General features: G+C 45.8%; 31 non-coding genes and 17 pseudogenes across 31 annotated transcripts; all 48 read right to left on the bottom strand.

Annotated features, from left to right (window-relative positions):
* Positions 1-5,175: 5,175 nt before the first annotated feature.
* Positions 5,176-5,294, bottom strand: LOC125853961 (5S ribosomal RNA). The gene has a single exon (XR_007445262.1). It is a non-coding gene; the product is annotated as a 5S ribosomal RNA (ribosomal RNA).
* Positions 5,295-5,508: 214 nt separating this feature from the next.
* LOC125854090 (5S ribosomal RNA) lies at positions 5,509-5,627 on the bottom strand. The gene has a single exon (XR_007445379.1). It is a non-coding gene; the product is annotated as a 5S ribosomal RNA (ribosomal RNA).
* A 213-nt stretch (positions 5,628-5,840) lies between these two features.
* Positions 5,841-5,959, bottom strand: LOC125854105 (5S ribosomal RNA; annotated as a pseudogene).
* A 215-nt stretch (positions 5,960-6,174) lies between these two features.
* On the bottom strand, positions 6,175-6,293 carry LOC125854101 (5S ribosomal RNA; annotated as a pseudogene).
* Positions 6,294-6,507: 214 nt separating this feature from the next.
* LOC125854072 (5S ribosomal RNA) lies at positions 6,508-6,626 on the bottom strand. The gene has a single exon (XR_007445363.1). It is a non-coding gene; the product is annotated as a 5S ribosomal RNA (ribosomal RNA).
* A 213-nt stretch (positions 6,627-6,839) lies between these two features.
* Positions 6,840-6,962, bottom strand: LOC125853915 (5S ribosomal RNA; annotated as a pseudogene).
* Positions 6,963-7,177: 215 nt separating this feature from the next.
* On the bottom strand, positions 7,178-7,297 carry LOC125853918 (5S ribosomal RNA; annotated as a pseudogene).
* Positions 7,298-7,511: 214 nt separating this feature from the next.
* On the bottom strand, positions 7,512-7,630 carry LOC125854099 (5S ribosomal RNA; annotated as a pseudogene).
* Positions 7,631-7,844: 214 nt separating this feature from the next.
* Positions 7,845-7,963, bottom strand: LOC125854100 (5S ribosomal RNA; annotated as a pseudogene).
* Positions 7,964-8,177: 214 nt separating this feature from the next.
* Positions 8,178-8,296, bottom strand: LOC125854083 (5S ribosomal RNA). The gene has a single exon (XR_007445372.1). It is a non-coding gene; the product is annotated as a 5S ribosomal RNA (ribosomal RNA).
* A 213-nt stretch (positions 8,297-8,509) lies between these two features.
* LOC125853950 (5S ribosomal RNA) lies at positions 8,510-8,628 on the bottom strand. The gene has a single exon (XR_007445255.1). It is a non-coding gene; the product is annotated as a 5S ribosomal RNA (ribosomal RNA).
* Positions 8,629-8,842: 214 nt separating this feature from the next.
* Positions 8,843-8,961, bottom strand: LOC125853924 (5S ribosomal RNA; annotated as a pseudogene).
* Positions 8,962-9,175: 214 nt separating this feature from the next.
* Positions 9,176-9,294, bottom strand: LOC125854092 (5S ribosomal RNA). The gene has a single exon (XR_007445381.1). It is a non-coding gene; the product is annotated as a 5S ribosomal RNA (ribosomal RNA).
* Positions 9,295-9,508: 214 nt separating this feature from the next.
* Positions 9,509-9,627, bottom strand: LOC125854095 (5S ribosomal RNA). The gene has a single exon (XR_007445384.1). It is a non-coding gene; the product is annotated as a 5S ribosomal RNA (ribosomal RNA).
* Positions 9,628-9,841: 214 nt separating this feature from the next.
* On the bottom strand, positions 9,842-9,960 carry LOC125854097 (5S ribosomal RNA). The gene has a single exon (XR_007445386.1). It is a non-coding gene; the product is annotated as a 5S ribosomal RNA (ribosomal RNA).
* A 213-nt stretch (positions 9,961-10,173) lies between these two features.
* On the bottom strand, positions 10,174-10,292 carry LOC125854073 (5S ribosomal RNA). Its single transcript, XR_007445364.1, has one exon. It is a non-coding gene; the product is annotated as a 5S ribosomal RNA (ribosomal RNA).
* Positions 10,293-10,506: 214 nt separating this feature from the next.
* LOC125853928 (5S ribosomal RNA) lies at positions 10,507-10,625 on the bottom strand. The gene has a single exon (XR_007445236.1). It is a non-coding gene; the product is annotated as a 5S ribosomal RNA (ribosomal RNA).
* Positions 10,626-10,839: 214 nt separating this feature from the next.
* On the bottom strand, positions 10,840-10,958 carry LOC125854074 (5S ribosomal RNA). The gene has a single exon (XR_007445365.1). It is a non-coding gene; the product is annotated as a 5S ribosomal RNA (ribosomal RNA).
* Positions 10,959-11,143: 185 nt separating this feature from the next.
* LOC125853984 (5S ribosomal RNA) lies at positions 11,144-11,262 on the bottom strand. The gene has a single exon (XR_007445284.1). It is a non-coding gene; the product is annotated as a 5S ribosomal RNA (ribosomal RNA).
* Positions 11,263-11,430: 168 nt separating this feature from the next.
* On the bottom strand, positions 11,431-11,549 carry LOC125854093 (5S ribosomal RNA). Its single transcript, XR_007445382.1, has one exon. It is a non-coding gene; the product is annotated as a 5S ribosomal RNA (ribosomal RNA).
* A 214-nt stretch (positions 11,550-11,763) lies between these two features.
* On the bottom strand, positions 11,764-11,882 carry LOC125854084 (5S ribosomal RNA). The gene has a single exon (XR_007445373.1). It is a non-coding gene; the product is annotated as a 5S ribosomal RNA (ribosomal RNA).
* A 214-nt stretch (positions 11,883-12,096) lies between these two features.
* On the bottom strand, positions 12,097-12,215 carry LOC125853926 (5S ribosomal RNA; annotated as a pseudogene).
* Positions 12,216-12,426: 211 nt separating this feature from the next.
* LOC125853917 (5S ribosomal RNA) lies at positions 12,427-12,545 on the bottom strand (annotated as a pseudogene).
* Positions 12,546-12,757: 212 nt separating this feature from the next.
* LOC125854077 (5S ribosomal RNA) lies at positions 12,758-12,876 on the bottom strand. Its single transcript, XR_007445367.1, has one exon. It is a non-coding gene; the product is annotated as a 5S ribosomal RNA (ribosomal RNA).
* Positions 12,877-13,090: 214 nt separating this feature from the next.
* LOC125854098 (5S ribosomal RNA) lies at positions 13,091-13,208 on the bottom strand. The gene has a single exon (XR_007445387.1). It is a non-coding gene; the product is annotated as a 5S ribosomal RNA (ribosomal RNA).
* A 214-nt stretch (positions 13,209-13,422) lies between these two features.
* Positions 13,423-13,542, bottom strand: LOC125854094 (5S ribosomal RNA). Its single transcript, XR_007445383.1, has one exon. It is a non-coding gene; the product is annotated as a 5S ribosomal RNA (ribosomal RNA).
* A 214-nt stretch (positions 13,543-13,756) lies between these two features.
* LOC125854103 (5S ribosomal RNA) lies at positions 13,757-13,875 on the bottom strand (annotated as a pseudogene).
* Positions 13,876-14,089: 214 nt separating this feature from the next.
* On the bottom strand, positions 14,090-14,208 carry LOC125854079 (5S ribosomal RNA). Its single transcript, XR_007445369.1, has one exon. It is a non-coding gene; the product is annotated as a 5S ribosomal RNA (ribosomal RNA).
* Positions 14,209-14,422: 214 nt separating this feature from the next.
* Positions 14,423-14,541, bottom strand: LOC125853995 (5S ribosomal RNA). Its single transcript, XR_007445294.1, has one exon. It is a non-coding gene; the product is annotated as a 5S ribosomal RNA (ribosomal RNA).
* A 214-nt stretch (positions 14,542-14,755) lies between these two features.
* LOC125854054 (5S ribosomal RNA) lies at positions 14,756-14,875 on the bottom strand. The gene has a single exon (XR_007445347.1). It is a non-coding gene; the product is annotated as a 5S ribosomal RNA (ribosomal RNA).
* Positions 14,876-15,089: 214 nt separating this feature from the next.
* On the bottom strand, positions 15,090-15,208 carry LOC125853919 (5S ribosomal RNA). Its single transcript, XR_007445235.1, has one exon. It is a non-coding gene; the product is annotated as a 5S ribosomal RNA (ribosomal RNA).
* A 214-nt stretch (positions 15,209-15,422) lies between these two features.
* LOC125853913 (5S ribosomal RNA) lies at positions 15,423-15,541 on the bottom strand (annotated as a pseudogene).
* A 214-nt stretch (positions 15,542-15,755) lies between these two features.
* On the bottom strand, positions 15,756-15,874 carry LOC125854089 (5S ribosomal RNA). Its single transcript, XR_007445378.1, has one exon. It is a non-coding gene; the product is annotated as a 5S ribosomal RNA (ribosomal RNA).
* Positions 15,875-16,322: 448 nt separating this feature from the next.
* Positions 16,323-16,441, bottom strand: LOC125854042 (5S ribosomal RNA). The gene has a single exon (XR_007445336.1). It is a non-coding gene; the product is annotated as a 5S ribosomal RNA (ribosomal RNA).
* A 214-nt stretch (positions 16,442-16,655) lies between these two features.
* On the bottom strand, positions 16,656-16,775 carry LOC125854082 (5S ribosomal RNA). Its single transcript, XR_007445371.1, has one exon. It is a non-coding gene; the product is annotated as a 5S ribosomal RNA (ribosomal RNA).
* Positions 16,776-16,989: 214 nt separating this feature from the next.
* On the bottom strand, positions 16,990-17,108 carry LOC125853914 (5S ribosomal RNA; annotated as a pseudogene).
* A 215-nt stretch (positions 17,109-17,323) lies between these two features.
* On the bottom strand, positions 17,324-17,442 carry LOC125854087 (5S ribosomal RNA). Its single transcript, XR_007445376.1, has one exon. It is a non-coding gene; the product is annotated as a 5S ribosomal RNA (ribosomal RNA).
* A 214-nt stretch (positions 17,443-17,656) lies between these two features.
* LOC125853927 (5S ribosomal RNA) lies at positions 17,657-17,775 on the bottom strand (annotated as a pseudogene).
* Positions 17,776-17,988: 213 nt separating this feature from the next.
* Positions 17,989-18,107, bottom strand: LOC125854104 (5S ribosomal RNA; annotated as a pseudogene).
* A 213-nt stretch (positions 18,108-18,320) lies between these two features.
* On the bottom strand, positions 18,321-18,439 carry LOC125854006 (5S ribosomal RNA). Its single transcript, XR_007445305.1, has one exon. It is a non-coding gene; the product is annotated as a 5S ribosomal RNA (ribosomal RNA).
* A 213-nt stretch (positions 18,440-18,652) lies between these two features.
* Positions 18,653-18,771, bottom strand: LOC125853920 (5S ribosomal RNA; annotated as a pseudogene).
* Positions 18,772-18,985: 214 nt separating this feature from the next.
* LOC125854078 (5S ribosomal RNA) lies at positions 18,986-19,104 on the bottom strand. Its single transcript, XR_007445368.1, has one exon. It is a non-coding gene; the product is annotated as a 5S ribosomal RNA (ribosomal RNA).
* A 1,625-nt stretch (positions 19,105-20,729) lies between these two features.
* Positions 20,730-20,848, bottom strand: LOC125854018 (5S ribosomal RNA). Its single transcript, XR_007445316.1, has one exon. It is a non-coding gene; the product is annotated as a 5S ribosomal RNA (ribosomal RNA).
* Positions 20,849-21,062: 214 nt separating this feature from the next.
* LOC125854076 (5S ribosomal RNA) lies at positions 21,063-21,181 on the bottom strand. The gene has a single exon (XR_007445366.1). It is a non-coding gene; the product is annotated as a 5S ribosomal RNA (ribosomal RNA).
* Positions 21,182-21,395: 214 nt separating this feature from the next.
* Positions 21,396-21,514, bottom strand: LOC125854091 (5S ribosomal RNA). Its single transcript, XR_007445380.1, has one exon. It is a non-coding gene; the product is annotated as a 5S ribosomal RNA (ribosomal RNA).
* Positions 21,515-21,728: 214 nt separating this feature from the next.
* Positions 21,729-21,848, bottom strand: LOC125853921 (5S ribosomal RNA; annotated as a pseudogene).
* A 214-nt stretch (positions 21,849-22,062) lies between these two features.
* LOC125854107 (5S ribosomal RNA) lies at positions 22,063-22,181 on the bottom strand (annotated as a pseudogene).
* A 213-nt stretch (positions 22,182-22,394) lies between these two features.
* LOC125854086 (5S ribosomal RNA) lies at positions 22,395-22,512 on the bottom strand. Its single transcript, XR_007445375.1, has one exon. It is a non-coding gene; the product is annotated as a 5S ribosomal RNA (ribosomal RNA).
* Positions 22,513-22,577: the final 65 nt, after the last annotated feature.

Raw genomic sequence — 22,577 nt, 5'->3', positions numbered from 1 at the left:
AAATCTTTGAGTTGCTCTTTCAACTCTTTCAATTCCGTCGGAGCCATTCTATAGGGAGAAATGGATATTGGTTGAGTATTTGGCAATAGATAAATGCCAAAGTCTATTTCCCATTAGGGAGGAATGCCGGGCAAGTCATCGGAAAGACTTCCAAAACTTCACTCACCACGAGAACCGACTCTAAGGAAGGAGTCTCGGACTCAACATCCACAACTCTAACAATATGATAGATGCACCCTTGGAGATAAGTTTCCTAGCTTTGAGACAAGAAAAAAATAGACCTCTAGGGATATAATTTCCCCCCTTCCATTCTAAAGTAGGCTAAATTGGAAATTGAAACTTAATCACCCGAGTCCTACAATCAATAGACGCAAAACATGCATGCAACCAATCCACACCCAAAATGACATCAAAGTCTAACATGTACAATTCTATCAAATCAACCAAAGTGACTTTATGAGACAAAGAAATAGGAAAACTTCTATAGACTCTTTTTGCCACTACCGAGTCACCAACCGTGGTAGACACAGAAAATGGTTCTAATAACTCTTTGGGGAGTATCTCAAATTTCATAGCCACAAAAGGTGTAACAAATGACAAGGTGGCACTAGGGTCTAATAATGCATAAACATCAATGGAAAGGACTTGCAACATACCCGTTACCACATCCGGGGAACTCTCTTGGTCACCTCAAGATCGAAGAGCATAGAAGCGATTCTTCTTAGGAGCATCGAAATTTGAGCCACTAGGAGGGACTTGCTTTCCCTATCTTCCTTGCACCTTTATCATGGGGTAATATCTCACCATGTGACCACTCTTCCCACAATGGAAACAACCATCCGTGCCAACAAGACACTCACCTTCATATTTCTTTCCACATGCGGCACAAGTAGGCCTTGTCATAGAAGATCCACCACTATTGCCTCCTTGAGGCTAAGGGTTGGGTACCCTATCCTTTTTGACCCTTGGAGAATTGGAAGAACCTTGGTTGGAGAACTTTCTTTTGAACCTTGGTCGCCCTTGACCCTCAAACCTACACTTGGAAGAATTCCCATCATCGGTCTTTGCTCTCTTCACATCCATATTTTTCTTCCTATGCTTTGTCTCCTCAACTTGTTGAGCATAAACCATTAGATGTGAGATTCCATATTATCATGTAACATTGCCGCACGACACTCTTCCTCAATCAACTCGGACACTCCGGCCAGAAATCAACTTATCTCATCTCTCAGATTTGCCACCAAAGATGGAGCATATTTGGACAACTTAGTGAATTTCAAAGAATATTCTTGAGCACTCATACCTCGTTGTGAAGGTTGATAAATTCCTCCACCTTTACTTCCCTCTTTTTTCGTGGAAAGAACCTATCAGGGAATGCTTTCTTGAACACTTCCCAACTTATGGGACCCGTTCTTATATCCCTATTATCCTTCCATTGAGTATACCATACTTGGGCCACATCCTTCAATTGATAAGCGGATAGTTTAGCTTTCTCAATACAAGTCACCCCCATAGCATTAACTATCTTGTAGATCTCTTCCACAAACTCTTGTGGATCTTCATCCACTTTGGAACCAAAGAACATAGGAGGGCTAATTCTTGTGAAATCTCTCTACCTTGAAGTCATGGTGCTCACATTAAGGTTTACTCGGGGCCCAAATTCCCTATTAGCTTGTGCCGTCATGGCTTGGGCTTGAGTTGTCATGACTTGTACTTGAGCCGTCATAAATTGAGTCAATGTTTGGAGAGCCGCCCTTATTTCCACACTGCTCATAGACCCCCTCATCATTAGGAGCTTGAGGATCTTGAAGATCTTGGGGAGGAACTCCCTCATTCATATTCTCCTCTTCCATCCTCCTTTCATTCACCCTTCTTGTATTCATTACCTAAAAACACAAGAGAAGGGTTCGGAAAAAGGACTTCATAGAGTTAAGACTCCAAAGCACGACTAAAGAGTACTAAATGAAGTGACCTTTCCTAAGCATCTTATAGCCCCTCATTCATAAGTGTGGCGCGCTTCACACTCATGAAAAAGACTCTACTAGACGTGGTTCAGGAGACATCAACCTAAGCTGATACCAAGTTTGTTACGACCCAGGGATACCCCCTAGATGTAACACAACGTACTTGACCCTGAAGGGGTCTCATACAAGCCTTTAGCATAATCATAAACATAAAGTCATAGAAATGATGCGGAATTTAAAACCTTTTCAATAGAAGTGTTTTTCATAAAAGGAATATAAGAGTCTAGACCTTGTCTCAAAGAAACCATCTAATATAATCGAATACAATCTTAGGGACATAGCCCTTTACAACATAGTCTTGAAAATGGAAAGTACAAAAAGGAAACTAGAAATGAATAATGTCTTGTCCTTGAACCATGAGGATTCACCAAGTTTAGGGAATAGTCAACCCAAGCTTCACTTGAAAGGAGAAGTGTACCTCAATGATAGGAACCTACACTTATAAGAAACTGTAGAGAATATGGGTTAGCACAAATAATGTACTAAATATGGAAGTCATGCACAAAAATCCTTAAAATATGCATAAAAGGGACATTTAGTTGAAAACATGCCTTTATCAAGTTTAAAAGCCATTATGCACATTTAGAGTAATTACATAGTCAAACCATACCATAAGCAACCCTAGGCTATTATAGTCATGCATAAGTTACCTTGACCTCATCCATAGCCAACACTCATAGACAAGGACATTCATGTTCATAGTTCATAATAAAGAAAGTCACTCTTAACATCAATTCATATCATGCATACATAGATTCATACATCTTTATGTCATAAGGAAACCACACCACAACCCCTTTATAAGTCTACTTGTGCAATGTACAAGTGAAGTCTCATACCCCCACTCATACTAAACAAAGTTCATTAAGAAGTCATAAGTATAGCTCGTATTCATGTTCATGTTCATATTCATGGTTCATATTCATGTAAATCATGCATTAACCCGTAAACATCATATCATCAAAGCACATAACACAATCACTCTCAACGCTTACTTATGCAATGCATAAGTGAAGTCACATACCCCCACTCACACTAAGTAAAACCCCTTAAGTAATCATAGTACATAACTCATGTTCTTGTTCATAGTTCATATCCTTGTTCTTGTCATGTCATGGATCATGTAGGGAAATATAGCCTTAACCGACCTAGACCATGCGAGCTACATGGAATCCGGTGTCTTGCCCCACACCGAAAGAAGTGTTCAACTTGCCTAAGGTAGAACTAACATGTTTAGCATTTAAGTGGATCCACTAGCTAAAAACCTATGTGGGCACATAGTTATGGGATAAGGAGATTGCTACTAGAAACCCGAACTAACTGGGGTAAAAGGTTTCCATCTCATGAGATTACTTGACTTGAGAAGCCGGACTTTCTAACTTAAAAGCTTCCATTTCATATTCATATCCACTCGATGCTAAGCTTAATTCCCTTTAATATTCATGTTTAGTCTTTACTTTATGTTCATGTTCATGAAAGCATCCCTAGAATTCAAACCAACATAGTATCATGGTGGCTCATGGATTCATTAGGTGATAATGCCCTTTCAACCATAGAATCAATAATAAGTGAGCAAACCTTTCACATCATGTTCATAGTGTTTCATGAGAATAGCCTTTCAATCAACACAACAACAGTATCATAATTATAGACGTTTCATGTATAGTTAAGTGTAAGGGTATNATAATAAGTGAGTAAACCTTTCACATCATGTTCATAGTGTTTCATGAGAATAGCCTTTCAATCAACACAACAACAATATCATAATAATAGACGTTTCATGTATAGTTAAGTGTAAGGGTATAGGGGAGAAGGATCTTGCATCAATACCACCAATACACAATAGTCATAGGATCATCACTACATAAGTGAATAATGAGTCCATATATAATCCTCATCAACATATACACACCCTAATAACTGCCCTTCAAGGCTATGAATCAAGATCAACTCTAACTTCTAGAATTATCACATTAGATAGAGGGATTTCATGGTTCAACAACTTAATAAATGTAAACATAATTAATTGTCAAGCTTCCATGATCAATCAAACCACACCTTAGTTCATATTTGAAAAGATGGGGGAAATCATGGGTCCAAGGGGGATTTCCATCAAAATCTAACAATACTCCATCATTATAGTTATAAATAATCATAATAAATCATAATAAACCATAATTAAACAATTGAAATCGTTTTGGAAGAAGACCTATGATATAGATTGAAAACCCTAGGTTTTGGGCATTTGGATGCCTTAAAAACATAATTTGAACGGGCTCTTTGGGTAATAGATTCCCAAAGATGAAAAGCATCCATAACTTAGCTTGATTTCCACAAGAAATTGGAGAATAAAGATTGTTTCTTGAACCCCTAGCCTGACCTTGTTCTTGCTCTTCAATGGAGTCTTAGAGAGAGAATTTTTGGAGAGGGGAGGTAGTTTCTTATTTTTGATCTTATTAGTTATGAAGTGTAAAGTGGAGTTTCATAACTTAGAAGTATTTATATATGTCTAAAATAATGAATTAAAACGACCCCACACTAATATATTAACTCTTGGAATTATTGGCTTTGTCTAAGACTTGGTCGATTACTTAACAGCTTTTTAAAGAGGGGACCTACGTCCACCACCCACGGACCGTAGGTGGGCTCACACCCCATCCTGCAGGTCCGTGATTTGGTTCTGCAAACCCTCCTCTTGGCCAACCCAAGCCACCCACTCACGAGACCCCACCTACGGGGTGTGAGTGGGTCTATGGATCGTGCTGATGAATTGTGTAATTCTACTGGATAATCGAGGTTTTGGGGGAGGTCTTACTTAGACTCAAGACCCCCACCTATGGGGCATCAGTCCAACCACGACACGTGGGTGCCTTTTTCCTAGTTCATACTAGTTTTTGAAAGCTTTTTGGCAGGCCCTCCTTGAGGGGTTCTTGGGGGGACCATGCCTTGACGTTTAGGGACTAAAACATTAATACTAACTTAGGAAGGTCATTTTATGACTCTTACCTTCATTTAAACGCTATTTAGGATACCAGTTTACATGTTAGGCTCTAGCTTAGTTCATTAGGTTTCCGGGGTTAACGACGTCGTTCCTGCAAAAAATAAATAAATATATTTTTTCAATTACAAGACCGAATTTTGACAAAAGGGGGGGATGCAACACAAGGACTTCCAAGGGGGTCAGCCATCCTAGTACTACTCTCGCCCAAGAACGCTTAACTTCGGAGTTCTGATGGGATCCGGTGCGTTAGTGCTGGTATGATCGCATCCATCATTCATAGCACTCTAAATTCTATTAGACACCTCCTTCCTCCCAACGCCCTAGCCTTCCCCCAGCCGACCTAGCCTCCACGCGCACCGACGCATGACGCCGCCCGTCAGGCCCATCCTCAACACCCCAATCACCTGTCCTAACGACGTCGTTCCTGCAAAAAATAAATAAATATATTTTTTCAATTACACGACCGAATTTCGACAAAAATGAGGGATGCAACACGAGGACTTCCTAGGGGGTCACCCATCCTTGTACTACTCTCACCCAAACACACTTAACTTCGGAGTTCTAACGGGATACGGTGTGTTAGTGCTGGTATGATAGCATCCATCAATCACAGCACTATAAATTCGAATAAGCACCTCATTCCTGCCAACGCCCTAGCCTACCCCACGCCGACCTAGCCTCCGCGCGCACCGACGCCAGACACCCCAGTCACGCCCATCCACAACGCCCCCATTACCTGTCCTAACGACGTCGTTCCTGCAAAAAATAAATAAATATATTTTTTGAATTACACGACCGAATTTCGACAAAAAGGAGGGATACAACACGAGTACTTCCCAGGGGGTCACCAATCCTAGTGCTACTCTCGCCCAAGCACGCTTAACTTCGGAGTTCTGATGGGATACGGTGCGTTAATGCTGGTATGATCGCATGAATCATTCATAGCACTCTAAATTCTATTAAACACCTCCTTCCTCACAACGCCCTAGCGTACCCCCCGCCGACCTAGCCTCCACAAGCACCAACGCATGACGCAGCCCGTCACGCCAATCCTCAACGACCCTATCACCTGTCCTAACGACGTCGTTCCTGCAAACAATGAAATAAATATATTTTTTCAATTACACGAACGAATTTCGACTAAAAGTAGGGATGGAACACGAAAAGTTTTCAGGGGGTCACCCATCCTAGTACTGCTTTTGCCCAAGCATGCTTAACCTCGGAGTTCAGATGGGATCCGGTGCGTTAGTGCTGATAAGATCGCATCCATCATTCATGGTACTCTAAATTCTATTACACACCTCCTTCCTCCCAACGCCCTAGCCTGCACCATGCCGACCTAGCTTCTACGCGCACCGACGCATGACGCCACCCGTCACGCCCATCCTCAACGCCCCCATCACCTGTCCTAACGACGTCGTTCCAGCAAAAAATAAAAAAATATATTTTTTCATTTACACGACCGAATTTCGACAAAAAGGAGGGATGCAACACGAGGACTTCCCAGGTTGACACCCATCCTAGTACTACTCTCGCCCAAGCACGCTTAACTTCGGAATTCTGATGGAATCCGGTGCGTTAGTGCTGGTATAATCGCATTCATCATTCATAGCACTATAAATTCTATAAGACACCTCCTTCCTCCCAACGCCCTAGCCTACCCCCCGCCGACCTAGACTCCACGCGCACGACGCATGACGTCGCCTGTCACTCCCAACCTCAACGCCCCCATCACTGGTCCTAACGACGTCGTTCCTGCAAAAAATAAATAAATATATCTTTTAAATTACACGACCGAATTTCGACAAAAAGGAGGGATGCAACACGAGGACTTCCTAGGGGGTCACCCAACCATCCTAGTTCTACTTTCGCCCAAGCACGCTTAACTTCGGAGTTCTGATGGGATCCGGTGAGTTAGTGTTGGTACGATCGCATCCATCATTCATAGAACTCTAAATTCTATTAGACACCTCCTTCCTCCCAACGCCCTAGCGTACCCCCCGCCGACCTAGCCTCCACAAGCACCAACGCATGACGCCGCCCGTCACGCCAATCCTCAGCGACCCCATCACCTGTCCTAACGACGTCGTTCCTGCAAACAATGAAATAAATATATTTTTTCAATTACACAACCGAATTTCGACAAAAAGTAGGGATGGAACACGAAAACTTTTCAGGGTGGTCACCCATCCAAGTACTGCTTTTGCCCAAGCATGCTTAACCTCGGAGTTCAGATGGGATCCGGTGCGTTTGTGCTGATATGATCGCATCCATCATTCATAGTACTCTAAATTCTATTACACACCTCCTTCCTCCCAACGCCCTAGCCTGCACCATGCCGACCTAGCTTCTACGCGCACCAACGCATGACGCCGCCCGTCACGCCCATCCTCAACGCCCCCATCACCTGTACTAACAACGTCGTTCCTACAACAAATAAATAAATATATTCTTTCAATTACACGACCAAATTTCGACAAAATTGAGGGATGCAACACGAGGACAACCCAAGGTGTCACCCATCCTATTACTACTCTTGCCGAAGCACGCTTAACTTCGGAGTTCTGATGGGATCCGGTGCATTAGTGCTGGTATGATCGCATCCATCATTCATAGCACTCTAAATTCTATTGAACACCTCCTTCCTCCCAACGCCCTAGCCTGCCCCCCGCCGACCTAGCCTCCACGCGCACCGACGCATCACGACCCCTGTCACGCCTATCGCCAACATCCCTATCACCTGTCCTAACAACGTCGTTCCTGCAAAAAATGAATAAATATATATTTTCCATTACACAATCGAATTTTGACAAAAAAGAGGGATACAACACGAGGACTTCCAATGAGTGCGCCCATCCTAGTACTACTCTCACCTAAGCACGCTTAACTTCGGAGTTCTGATGGGATCCGGTGCGTTAGTGCTGATATGATCGCGTCCATCATTCATAGCACTCTAAATTCTACTAAGCACCTCATTCCTCCCAACGCCTCAGCCTGCCCGCCGCCGAACATGCCTCCACGTGCACCGACGCATGACGCCGCCAGTCACGCCCATCCTCAACGCCCCCATCACCTGTCCTAACGACATCGCTCCTGCAAAAAATAAATAAATATATTCTTTCAATTACACGACCAAATTTCGACAAAAATGAGGGATGCAACACAAGGACCTCCCAAGGGGTCATCCATCCTAGTACTACTCTTGCCCAAGCACTCTTAACTTCGGAGTTCTAATGGGAACTGGTGCGTTACTGCTGGTATGATCGTATCCATCATTCATAGCACTCTAAATTCTATTTGAAACCTCCTTCCTCCCAACGCCATAGCCTGCCCCCCGCCGACCTTGCCTCCACGCGGACCGACGCATGACGCCGCCCGTCACGCCCATCCTCAACTCCCACATCACCGTCCTAACGACGTCGTTCCTGCAGAAAATAAATAAATATATTTTTTCAATTACACGACCGAATTTCGAGAAAAAGGAGAGATGCAACACGAGGACTTCCCAGGGGGTCACCCATCCTAGCACTACCCTCGCCCAAGCATGCTTAACTTCGGAGTTCTGATGGGATCCGGTGCGTTAGTGCTGGTATGATCGCCTCCATCATTCCTAACGCTCTAAATTCTATCAAACACCTACTTCCTCCCAACGCCATAGCCTACCCCCCGCCGACCTAGCCTCCACGCGCACCGACGCATGATGCCCCCAGTCACGCCCATCCTCAACGCCCCCTTCACCTGTCGTAACGACGTCGTTCCTGCAAAAAATAAATAAATATATTTTTTCAATTACACAACCGAATTTCGACAAAAAGGAGGGATGTAACACGAGGACTTCCCAGGGGGTCACCAATCCTAGTGCTACTCTCGCCCAAGCACGCTTAACTTCAGAGTTCTAATGGGATACGCTGCGTTAATGCTGGTATGATCGCATGAATCATTCATAGCACTCTAAATTCTAGTAAACACCTCCTTCCTCCCAACGCACTAGCCTTCCCCCCGCCGACCTAGCCTCCACGCGCACTGACGCATAACGCTGCCCGTCACGCCTATCCTCAACGCCCCCATCACCTGTCCCAACGACGTCGTTCCAGCAAAAAATAAAAAAATATATTTTTTCATTTACACGACCGAATTTCGACAAAAAGGAGGGATGCAACACGAAGACTTCCCAGGTGGACACCCATCCTAGTACCACTCTCGCCCAAGCACGCTTAACTTCGAATTTCTGATGGAATCAGGTGCATTAGTGCTGGTATAATCGCATTCATCATTCATAGCACTATAAATTCTATAAGACACCTCCTTCCTCCCAACGCCCTAGCCTACCCCCCGCCAACCTAGCCTCCACGCGCACCGACGCATCACGACCCCTGTCACGCCTATCCCCAACATCCCTATCACCTATCCTAACAACGTCGTTCCTGTAAAAAATAAATAAATATATATTTTCCATTACACTATCGAATTTCGACAAAAAAGAGGGATACAATACGAGGACTTCCAATGAGTTCACCCATCCTAGTACTACTCTCGCCTAAGCACGCTTAACTTCGGAGTTTTGATGCGATCCGGTGCGTTAGTGCTGGTATGATCGCGTCCATCATTCATAGCACTCTAAATTCTACTAGGCACCTCATTCCTCCCAACGCCTTAGCCTGCCCGCCGCCGAACTTGCCTCCACGCGCACCGACGCATGACGCCGCCAGTCACGCCCATCTTCAACGCCCCCATCACCTGCCCTAACGACGTCGTTCCTGCAAAAAATAAATAAATATATTCTTTCAATTACACGACCAAATTTCGACAAAAATGAGGGATGCAACACAAGGACCTCCCAAGGGGTCATCCATCCTAGTACTACTCTCGCCCAAGCACTCTTAATTTCGGAGTTCTAATGGGAACTGGTGCGTTACTGCTGGTATGATCGTATCCATCATTCATAGCACTCTAAATTCTATTTGAAACCTCCTTCCTCCCAACGCCATAGCCTGCCCCCCGCCGACCTTGCCTCCACGCGGACCGACGCATGACGCCGCCCGTCACGCCCATCCTCAACTCCCACATCACCGTCCTAACGACGTCGTTCCTGCAGAAAATAAATAAATATATTTTTTCAATTACACGACCGAATTTCGACAAACAGGAGAGATGCAACACGAGGACTTCCCAGGGGATCACCCATCCTAGCACTACCCTCGCCCAAGCATGCTTAACTTCGGAGTTCTGATGGGATCCGATACGTTAGTGCTGGTATAATCGCATCCATCATTCATAGCTCTCTAAATTCTATTATGCACCTACTTCCTCCCAACGACCTAGCCTACCCCTCGCAGACCTAGCCCCCACACGCACCGACGCATTACGCCGCCCGTCTTGCCCATCCTCAACGCCCCCATCACCTGTACTAATGACGTCGTTCCTACAAAAAATAAAGAAATATATTTTTTCAATTACACGACCGAATTTCGACAAAAATGAGGGATGCAACACGAGGACCTCCCAAGGGATCACCCATCTTAGTACTACTCTCGCCCAAGCACGCTTAACTTCGAAGTTCTGATGGGATTCCGTGCGTTAGTGCTGGTATGATCGCATCCATCACTCATAGCACTCTAAATTCTATTAAACACCTCCTTCCTACCAACCCCATAGCCTGCCCCCCGCCGACCTAGCCTACTCGAGGACCGACGCATGACACCGCACGTCACGCCCATCCTCAACTCCCCCATCACCTCTCCTAACGACGTCGTTCTTGCAGAAAATATATAAATATATTTTTACAATTATACGACCGAATTTCGACAAAAAGGAGAGATGTAACGCGAGGACTTCCCAAGGGGTCACCCATCCTAGTACTACTCTCGCCCAAGCATGCTTAACATCGGAGTTCTGATGGGATCCGATGCGTTAGTGCTGGTATGATTGCATCCATCGTTCATAGCACTCTAAATTCTATTAAGCACCTCTTTCCTCCCAACGCCCTAGCCTGCCCCCCGCCGACATATCCGTCACGCCCATCATCAACGTCCCCATCACCTGTCCTAACGACGTCGTTCCTGCAAAAAATAAATAAATATATTTTTTCAATTACACGACCGAATTGCGACAAAAAGGAGGGATGCAACACGTGGACTTCCCTGGGGGTCACCCATCCTAGTACTACTCTCGCCCAAGCACGCTTAACTTCGGAGTTCTGATGGGATCCGGTGCATTAAGGCTGCTATAATCGCATCCATCATTCATAGCACTCTAAATTTTATTAGGCACCTCGTGCACTGACGCATGACGTCGCCCGTCACGCCCATCCTCAATGCCCCTATCACCTGTACTAATGATGTCGTTTCTGTTAAAAATAAATAAATATATTTTTTCAACTACACGACCGAATTTCGACAAAAAGGAGGGATGCAACACGAGGACCTCCCAGGGGGTCAACCAACCTAGTACTACTCTCGCCCGAGAACGCTAAACTTCGGAGTTCTGATGGGATCCGGTGCGCTAGTGCTGGTATGAACGAATCCATCATTCATAGCACTAAAAATTCTATGAAACACCTCCTTCCTCCCAACGCCCTAAGCTACCCTCCGCTGACCTAACCTCCTCGCGGACCGACGCATGACGCCGCCCGTTACGCCCATCCTCAACACCCCCATCACCTCTCCTAACGACGTCGTTCTTGCAGAAAATAAATAAATATATTTTTTCAATTACACGATCGAATTTCGACATAAAGGAGAGATGTAACACGAGGACTTCCCAGGGGGTCACCCATCCTAGTACAACTCTCGACCAAGCACGCTTAACTTCGGAGTTCTGATGGTATCCGGTGCGTTAGTGCTGGTATGATCGAATCCATCATTCATAGCACCCAAAATTCTATCAAACACCTCCTTCCTCACAATTCCCTAGCCTACGCCCAGCAGACCTAGCCTCCACGCGCACCGACGCATGACGCCGCCTGTCACATCCATCCTCAATGCCCCTATCACCTGTCATAACGACGGCGTTCCTGCAAAAAATAAATAAATATATTTTTTCCATTACACGACCGAATTTCGACAAAAAAGGGGGATACAACAAGAAAACTTCCCAGGGGGTCACACATCCTAGTGCTACTTTCGCCCAACCACGCTTAACTTCGTAGTTCTGATGGTATCCGGTGCGTTACTGCTGGTATGATCACATCCATCATTCATATCACTCTAAATTCTATTAAACACCTCCTTCCTCCCAATGCCATAGCTAGCCCCCCGCCGACCTAACCTCCTCGCGGACCGACGCATGACGCAGCCCGTAACGCCCATCCTCAACTCCCCCATCACCTCTCATAACGACGTCGTTCTTGCATAAAATAGAAAAAAAAAATTCAATTGCACGACCGAATTTCGACAAAAAGGAGAGATGTAACACGAGGACTTCCCAGGGTGTCACCCATCCTAGTACTACTCTCGCCCAAGCACGGTTAACTACGGAGTTCTGATGGGATCTTATGCGTTATTGCTGGTATAATCGCATCCATCATTCATAGCACTCTAAATTCTATTAGGCACCTCCTTCCTCCAAACGCCCTAGCGTACCACCCGCCGACATAGCCTCCACGCACCGATGCATGACGCTGCCCGTCACTCTCATCCTCAACGCCCCCATCACTTGTCCTAACGACGTCGTTCCTGAAAAAAATAAATAAATATATATTTTTAATTACACGACCGAATTTCGACAAAAAAGAGGGATGCAACACGAGGATCTCCGAGGGGGTCACCCATCCTAGTACTACTCTCTCCCAAGCCCGCTTAACTTTGGAGTTCTGATGGGATCCGATGTGTTAGTGCTGGTATGATCGCATCCATTGTTCATAGCACTCTAAATTCTATTAGGGACCTCCTTCCTCCCAACGCCCTTGCCTTCCCCCCGCCGACCTATCCTCCACGCGCACCGACATTTGACGCCGCCCGTCACGCCCATCCTCAACGTCGCCATCACCTGTCCTAACGACGTCGTTCCTGCAAAAAATAAATTAATATATTTTTTCAATTACACGATCGAATTTCGACAAAAAGGAGGGATGCAACACGAGGACTTCCCAAGGGTCACCCATCCTAGTACTACTCTCCCCCAAGCACGCTTAACTTCGGAGTTCTGATGCGATCCGGTGCGTTAAGGCTGCTATAATCGCATCCATCATTCATAGCACTCTAAATTCGATTAAACACCTCCTTCCTCCTAACGCCCTTGCCTGCCCTCCGCCGACCTAGTCTCCAAGTGGTCCGACGCATGGCGCCGCCCGTCACGCCCATGCTCAACTCCCCCATCACCTGTCCTAACGATGTCGTTCCGGCAAAAAATAAATAAATATATTTTTTTAATTACACGACCGAATTTCGACAAAAAGGAATGATGCAATATGAGGACTTCCCAAGGGGTCACCTATCCTAGTAATACTCTCGCCCAAGCACGCTTAACTTCGGAGTTCTGATTGGAATCCGGTACGTTAGTGCTGGTATGATCGCATCCATCATTCATACCACTAAAAATTCTATCACACACCTCTTTCCTCCCATTGCCCTAGCCTGCCCCCCGCAGACCTAGCCGCCAGGCGCACTGACGCATGACGCCGCTCGTCACACCCATCCTCAACGCCCCTATCACCTGTCATAACGTATTCGTTCCTGAAATAAATAAATAAATATATTTTTTGCAATACACGATCGAATTTCGACAAAAAGGAGGTATGCAACACGAGGAATTCCCAGGGGGTCACCCGTCATACTACTGCTCTCGCCCAAGCACATTTAACTTCGGAGTTCTGATGGGATCCGGTGCGTTAAGGCTGCTGTAATCGCATCCATCATCCATAGCACACTAAATTCTGTTAGACACCTCCTTCCTCCCAACACCCTAGCCTGTCCCCCGCCGACCTAGCCTCCACGCGCACCGACGCATGACGCCGCCCGTCACGCGCATCATCAACGCCCCCATCACCAGTACTAACGACGTCGTTCCTACAAAAAATAAATAAATATATTCTTTCAATTTCACGACCGAATTTCGACAAAAATGAGAGATGCAACCCGAGAACCTCCCAAGGGGTCACCCATCCTAGTACTACTCTCGCCCAAGCACTCTTAACTTCGGAGTTCTGATGGAATCCGGTGCATTAGTGCTGGTATGATCGCATCCATCTTTCATAGCATTCAAAATTCAATCAAACACCCCCTTCCTCCTAAAGGCCTAGCCTTCCCCCCGCAGACCTAGCCTCCACGCACACAGACGCATAACGCAGCCAGTCACGCCTATCGTCAACGTCTCTATCACCTGTCCTAACGACGTCGTTCCAGCAAAAAATAAATATATATATATTTTCCATTACACGACCGAATTTCGACAAAAAAGAGGGATGCAACACGAGGACTTCCCAGGGGGTAACCCATCCTAGTACTACTCTCGCCCAAGCACGCTTAACTTCGGAGTTCTGATGGGATCCGGTGCGTTAAGGCTGCTATAATCGCATCCATCATTCATAACACTCTAAATTCTATTGAACACCTCTTTCCTCCCAATACCCTAGCCTGTCCCATGCCGACCTAGCCTTCTCGCGCACCGACGCATGATGCTACCCGTCACACCCATCCTCAACGCCCCATTCACCAGTACTAACGACGTCGTTCCTACAAAAAATAAATAAATATATTCCTTTAATTACACGACCGAATGTCGAAAAAAGTGAGGGATGCAACACAAGGACCTCCCAAGGGGTCACCCATCCTAGTACTACTCTCGCCCAACCACGCTTAACTTCGGAGTTCTTATTGGAATCCGGTGCGTTAGTGCTGGTATGATCGCATCCATCATTCATAGCACTCAAAATTCTAACAAACACCTCCTTAATCCTAATGCCCTAGCCTGCCCCCCGCAGACCTATCCGTCTCGCGCACCGACTCATGATTCCGCCCGTCACACCCTTCATCAACGCCCCTATCACCTGTCATAACGTATTTGTTCCTGCAAAAAATAAATAAATATATTTTTTCCATTACACGACTGAATTTCGACAAAATGGAAGGATGCAAAACGAGGACCTCCCAGGGGGTCACCCATCCCAGTACTATTCTCGCCCAAGCACGCTTAACTTCGGAGTTCTGATGGGATCCGGTGCGTTACTGCTGGTATGATCGCATCCATCATTCATAGCACTCTAAATTCTATTAAACTCCTCCTTCCTCCCAACGACCTAGCCTGCCCCCCGCTGACCTAGCCTCCACGCGCACCGACGCATGACACCCCCCGTTACGCCCTTTCTCCATGCCCCCATCACCTGTCCTAACGACGTCATTCCTGCAAAATATAAATAAATATATTTTTTCAATTACACGTTCGAATTTCGAAAAAAAAGAGGGATGCAACACGAGGACCTCCAAGGGGGTCACCCATCCTAGTACTACTCTCGCCTAAGCACGCTTGACTTCGTAGTTCTGATGGGATATGAGGCGTTAGGGTTGGTATGATCGCATCCATCATTCATAGCACTCTAAATTCTATTTGACACCTCCTTCCTCGCAACGCCCTAGCCTGCCCCCCGCCGACCTAGACTCCACATGCACCGACACATGATGCCGCCTGTCACGTCTATCCTCAACGTCGCCATCATCTGTCCTAACGACGTCGTTCCTGCAAAAAATAAATCAATATATTTTTTCAATTACACGACCTAATTTTGACAAAAAGTAGGGATGCCACACGAAGAATTCCCAGGGGGTCACCCATCCAAGTACTTCCCTCGCCCAAGCAAGCTTTACTTCGGAGTTCTGATGGGATCCGGTGCGTTAAGGCTGCTATAATCGCATCCATTATCATAGCACTCTAAATTCAATTAAACACCTCCTTCCTCCCAACACCTTAGCCTGTCCCCCGCCTACCTAGCATCCACGCGCACCGACTCATGACGCCGCTCGTCCCGCCTATACTTAACGCCCCCATCACCTGTACTAACAACGTCTTTCCTGCAAAAAAAAAATATATATTCTTTCAATTACACGACCGAATTTTGACAAAATCGAGGGACGCTGGTATGATCGCGTCCATCATTCATAGCACTCTAAATTCTATTGCGCACCTCCTTCCTCCCAACGCCATACCCGGCCCCCCGCCGACCTAGCCTCCTCGCGGACCGACGCTTGACGCCGCCCGTCACGCCCGTCCTTAACTCCCCCATCACCTCTCCTAACGACGTCGTTCTTGCAGAAAATTAATAAATATATTTTTTCAATTACACGACCGAATTTCGACAAAAAGGAGAGATGTAACACGAGGACTTCCCAGAGGTTCACCCATCCTAGTACTACTCTCGCCCAAGCACGCTTAACTTCGGTGTTCTGATGGGATCCGGTGCGTTAGTGCTGGTATGATCGCATCCATCATTCATAGCACTATAAATTCTATCAAGCACCTATTTCCTCCCAACGCCTTAGCCTACCCCCCGCCGACCTAGTCTCCACGCGGTCCGACGCTTGCTAGCGCCAGTCACGCCCATCCTGAAATCCTCCATCACCTATCCTAACGACGTCGTTCCTGCAAAAAATAAATAAATATATTTTTTGAATTACACGACCGAACTTTGACAAAAAGCAGTGATGCAACATGAGGACTTCCCAGGGGGTCACCCATCCTAGTAATACTCTCACCCAACCACGCTTAACTTCGGAGTTCTGATTGGAATCCGGTGCGTTAGTGCTGGTATGATCGCATCCATCATTCATAGCACTCAAAATTCTATCAAACACCTCCTTCCTCCCAATGCCCTAGCCTGCCCCCCGTAGACCTAGCCGCCTCGTGCACTGACGCATGACGCCGCCCGTCACACCAATCCACAACGCCCCTATCACCAGTCATAACGTATTCGTTCCTGCAAAAAATAAATAGATATATATTTTCCAATACACGACCTAATTTCAACAAAAAAGTGGGATGCAACACGAGGAATTCCTAGGGGGTCACCCGTCCTAGTACTACTCTCGCCCAAGCACGCATAACTTCGGAGTTCTGATGGGATCCGGTCCGTAAAGGCTGTTGTAATCGCATCCATCATCCATAGCATTCTAAATTCTATTGGACATCTCCTTCCTCCCAACACCCGATCCAGTCCCCCGCCGACCTAGCCTACACGCGCACCGACGCATGACGCCGCCCGTCACTCCCATACTTAACGCCCCCATCACCTGTACTAACGACGTCGTTCCTGCAAAAAAAAAATAATATATATTCATTCAATTACACGACCGAATTTCGACAAAAAGGAAGGATGCAGCACGAGGACTTCCCGGGGGGTCACCCATATTAGTACTACTCTCGCCCAGGCACGCTTAACTTCGGAGAACTGATGGGATCGGGTGCGTTAGTGTTGGTATGATCGCATCCATCATTCAATGCACTCTAAATTCTACTAAACACCACCTTCTTCCCAACGCCCTTTCTTGCCCCACACCGACCTAACCTTCACGCGCACCGACGCATGACGCCTCCCGTCACGCCTATTCTCAACGGCCCCATCACCTGTTCTAACGACGTCGTTCCTGCAAAAAATAAATAAATATATTTTCTCAATTACGCGACTGAATTTCGACATAAAGGAGGGATGCAACACGAGGAGTTCCTAAGGGGTCACCCATCCTACTATTAATCTCGCCTAAGCACGCTTAACTTTAGAATTCTGATGGGATACAGTGCGTTAAGGCTGCTACAATCGCATCCATTATCCATAGCACTCTAAATTCAATTAGACACATCCTTCCTCCCAACACCCTAGCCTGTCCCCCGCCGACATAGCCTCCACGCGCACCGACGCATGACGCCGCCCATCACGCCCATACTCAACACCCCCATCACCTGTACTAACGACGTCGTTCCTCCAAAAAAAAATATATCTATTCTTTCAATTACACGACCGAATTTTGACAAAAATGAGGGATGCAACACGAGGACCTCCCAAGGGGTCACCCATCCTAGTACAACTCTCGCCCAAGCGCGCTTAACTTCGGGGTTCTGATAGGATCCGGTGCATTAAGGTTGCTATAATCGCATCCATCATTCATAGCACTCTAAATTCTACTAGACACCTCCTTTCTTCCAACGCCNCCTAGCCTGCCCCCCGCCGTCCTAGCCTCCACGCGCACCGACGCATGATGCCCACCGTCCCGCCCATCCTCCACGCCCCCATCACCTGTCCTAACGACGTCGTTCCTAAAGAAATATATATATATTTTTTCAATTACACGTCCGAATTTCGAAAAAAAGGAGGGATGCAACACGAGGACCTCCAAGGGGGTGACCCATCCTAGTACTACTCTCGCCCAAGCACGCTTGACTACGGAGTTCTGATGGGATCTGGTGCGTTAGTGCTGGTATAATCGCATCCATCATTCATAGCACTCTAAATTCTATTAGACACCTACTACCTCCCAACATCCTAGCCTGGCCCCCGCAGACCTAACCTCCACGCGCACCGACGCATGTCGCCGCCCGTTATGCCCATCCTCAACGCCCCTATCACCTGTCATGACGACGTCGTTCCTGCAAAAAATAAATAAATATAATTTTTCCATTACGCGACCGAATTTCGACAAAAAGGGGGATGCAACAAGAAGACTTTCCAGGGAGTCACCCCTCCTAGTACTACTCTCGCCCAAGCACGCTTAACTTCGGAGTTCTGATGGGATCCAGTGCGTTAAGGCTGCTATAATCGCATCCATCATCCATAGCACTCTAAATTCAAATAAACACCTCCTTCCTCCAAACTCCTTAGCCTGTCCCCCGCCGACCTAGCCTCCACGCGCACCGACGCATGACGCCGCCCGTCACGCCCATTCACAACCCCCCCATCACCTATACTAACGACATTGTTCATGCAAAAAATAAATAAATATATTTTTTCAATTACACGACCGAATTTCGACAAAAAGGAGGGATGCAACACGAGGACCTCCCAGGGGGTCACCCATCCTAGTACTACTCTCGCCCAAGCACGCTTAACTTCGGAGTTCTGATGGTATCTGGTCCGTTAGTGCTGGTATGATCGAATCCATCATTCATAGCACTCTAAATTCTAGTGCACACCTCCTTCCTCCCAACGCCCTAGCCTGCCCCCCTCCGATCTAGCCTCTACGCGTACCGACGCATGACGCCCCCCGTCACTCCCATCCTCAACGCCCCCATCACATGTCCTAACGATGTCGTTCCTGCAAAAAATAAATAAATATATTTTTTCAATTACACGACCGAATTTCGACAAAAAGGAGGGATGTGATGTGAGGCTAAAAATACATAATTTTAATCATTATTTCCTCACATTTATTATTTATATTTGTCCTTTTTGAGCATGAATTTGTTGGATTGTACTAAATTGTGTATTTTATGTGTAGAATTAAATTGGTGGAAAAATGAAGAAGTTTGGAGCTAAAACGAATTAAAGATGGAAGGTTGAAGACGGAAATCAAACTGACAGCTTAATGAATTAAATTTATTAAAATAATATATTTATACATATGAGGCCAATGTGAACGAATTGCCAATTCAAATTGAATTTGGCTCGCTGCTGCCACGTGTCTATAGCTAACCGTCCCTCTGCCGCCAACAATTTGAAGAAATCCAGGGAGCAATTGGAAACCCAATTTAATTGGGTTTTGTTTTCCTAATTTGTCTTGCACTTAATTATTTTATTTAGGGTTTCTTTGTCTATAAATAGGGCATGAAAAATTATTCTTTAAGAAGCCAAGAATCAAGATACAAGACACAATATAAATTTTCTTCTAGCTTAGGAACTTTGGAAGAGCCGCCGTGGAGGCCAGAGAATTGTGGTTTATTCTTTCTTCTCCTTTATTATTTATTTGTATTCGTGATTAATAAAAGATAGTTTAGCTATTGTTCTTAACTTTTTATGATTAACACAAGCATATTTATTTTAATAAATTTTGATTGTGTTTTTGAGATAATAAGTAGCTAACTTTCATAAATAGGGTTGTGGGAACCATGAGCGATTAACAAAGTATGAATAGTAAATAAGCAATTCTTGACTAGTATTTTGCATGCATTGATAATTCTTTCGTTTAGAAGTTTTTTTAACGGTGGCCAACGTTAGAACTCGCCTTGTTACTACTTGCCGGACCAAGGAGGTAATTAACAAGAAAAGAATTATCAACATAGATTTAGTGCGATACTATCTAATAGGCTAGTGTCGATTGGTGCGAACTAATAACTAAGCCAAACATCGATCATGATGTCTAATATGAGGGAAAGGTAAGGGTTAGTAAATTATACACATGTAGCCGGACCAAGGTGCGGGGTGAAATTCTCTAGATGCCGGACCAAGGATTTAGAGATACCTAACTTATCACTTTGCATGTAATACACTAGAAAAGGATTACTATTATTAGAATTACTGCGTTACAAGCTTATGGGAAACACATTCCTAGTAACTTTTCATAATCTAAATATAAATAAATACTTAGTTCAAATCTATCTTTTTATTATTTTTATTTTATTTTATTTCAATTTAAATCCCCCATTTTATAACGACAATCGAGTTAAATATTTACTATTGACAATATTCTTCCATATTCTCTGTGGGATCGACCCCGACTCATAGTTGGGTAAATATATTGCATACGATCGTTTATATTTCTTTTCAAAAAGTATATTTGAACGTTATCAGGATGCTACACGAGGACTTCCCAGGAGGTCACCCATCCTAGTACTAGTCTCGCCCAAGCACGCTTAACTTCGGAGTTCTGATGGGATCTGATGCGTTAGTGTTGGTATGATCGCATCCATCGTTCATAGCACTCTAAATTCTATTAAGCACCTCCTTCCTCCCAACAGCCTAGCCTGCCCCTGGCCGACATAGCCTCCACGCGTACCGACGCATGACGCCCCCCGTCAAGCCCATCCTCAATGCCCCCATCACCAGTCCTAACGATGTCGTTCCTGCAAAAAATAAATAAATATATTTTTTCAATTACACGACCGAATTTCGACAAAAGGGAGGGATGAAACACGAGGAATTCCTAGGGCGTCACCCATCCTAGTACTACTCTCGCTCAAGCACGCTTAACTTCGGAGTTCTGATGGGATCCGGTGCGTTAGTGCTGGTATGATCACGTCCATTATTCATAGCACTCTAAATTCTACTAGACACCTCCTTCCTCCCAACGTCCTAGCCTACACCCCGCCGACCTAGCCTCCACGCGCACCGAAGCATGACGCCGCCCGTCACGCCCATCCTCAACGCCCCCATCACATATACTAACGACGTTGTTTCTGCAAAAAATAAATAAATATATTCTCTCAATTACACGACAGAATTTCGACAAAAATGAGGGATGCAACACGAGGACATCCCAAGGGGTCACCCATCTTAGTACTACTCTCGCCCAAGCACGCTTAACTACGGAGTTCTGATGGGATCCGGTGCGTTAGTGCTGGTATGATCGCATCCATCATTCATAGCACTATAAATTCTATTGGACACCTCCTTCGTCCCAACGCCCTAGCCTGCCCCACGCCGACCTAGTCTTCACGCGGTCCGACGCATGACGCCGCCCGTCACGCCCATACTCAACTCCCCCATCACCTGTCCTAACGACGTCATTCCTGCAAAAAATAAATAAATAATTTTTTTGAATTACACGACCGAATTTTGACAAAAAGGAGTGATGCAACATGAGGACTTCCCAGTGGGTCACCCATCCTAGTAATACTCTCGCCCAACCACGCTTAACTTCGGAGTTCTGATTAGAATCCGGTGCGTTAGTGCTGGTATGATCGCTTCCATCATTCATAGCACTCAAAATTCTATCAAACACCTCCTTCCTCCCAATGCCCTAGCCTGCTCCCCGCAGACCAAGCCGCCACGCGCAACGACACATGACGCCGCCCGTCACACCCATCCTCAACGCCCCTATCACCCGTCATAACGTATTCGTTCCTGCAAAAAATAAATAAATATATATTTTCCATTACACGACCGAATTTCGACAAAAAGGAGGGATGCAACACGAGGAATTCCTAGGGGGTCACCCGTCCTAGTACTACTCTCGCCCAAGCACGCATAACTTCGGAGTTCTGATGGGATCCGGTCCGTTAAGGCTGTTGTAATCGCATCCATCATCCATAGCACTCTAAATTCTATTAGGCACCTCCTTCCTCCCAACACCCGATCCAGTGCCCCGCCGACCTAGCCTACACGCGCACCGACGCATGACGCAGCCCTTTACGCCCATCTCAACGCCCCAATCACCTGTACTAACGACCTCGTTCCTGCAAAAAATAAATAAATATATTCTTTGAATTACACGACCGAATTTCGACAAAAACGAGGGACGCAACACGATGACTTCCAAAGGGGTCACCCATCCTAATACTATCTCGCCCAAGCACGCTTAACTTCGGAGTTTTGATGGAATCCGGTGCGTTAGTGCTAGTATGATCGCATCCATAATTCATAGCACTCTAAATTCTATTAAACACCTCCTACCTCCCAACGCCCTAGCCTGCCCCCC

The sequence above is a fragment of the Solanum stenotomum genome, chromosome 1 (genome assembly GCF_019186545.1).
Source record: "Solanum stenotomum isolate F172 chromosome 1, ASM1918654v1, whole genome shotgun sequence".
Classification (NCBI taxonomy): Eukaryota; Viridiplantae; Streptophyta; class Magnoliopsida; order Solanales; family Solanaceae; genus Solanum; species Solanum stenotomum.
Note: the sequence above shows the minus strand (reverse complement) of the source record. Positions and strands in the feature narration are given on the sequence as shown.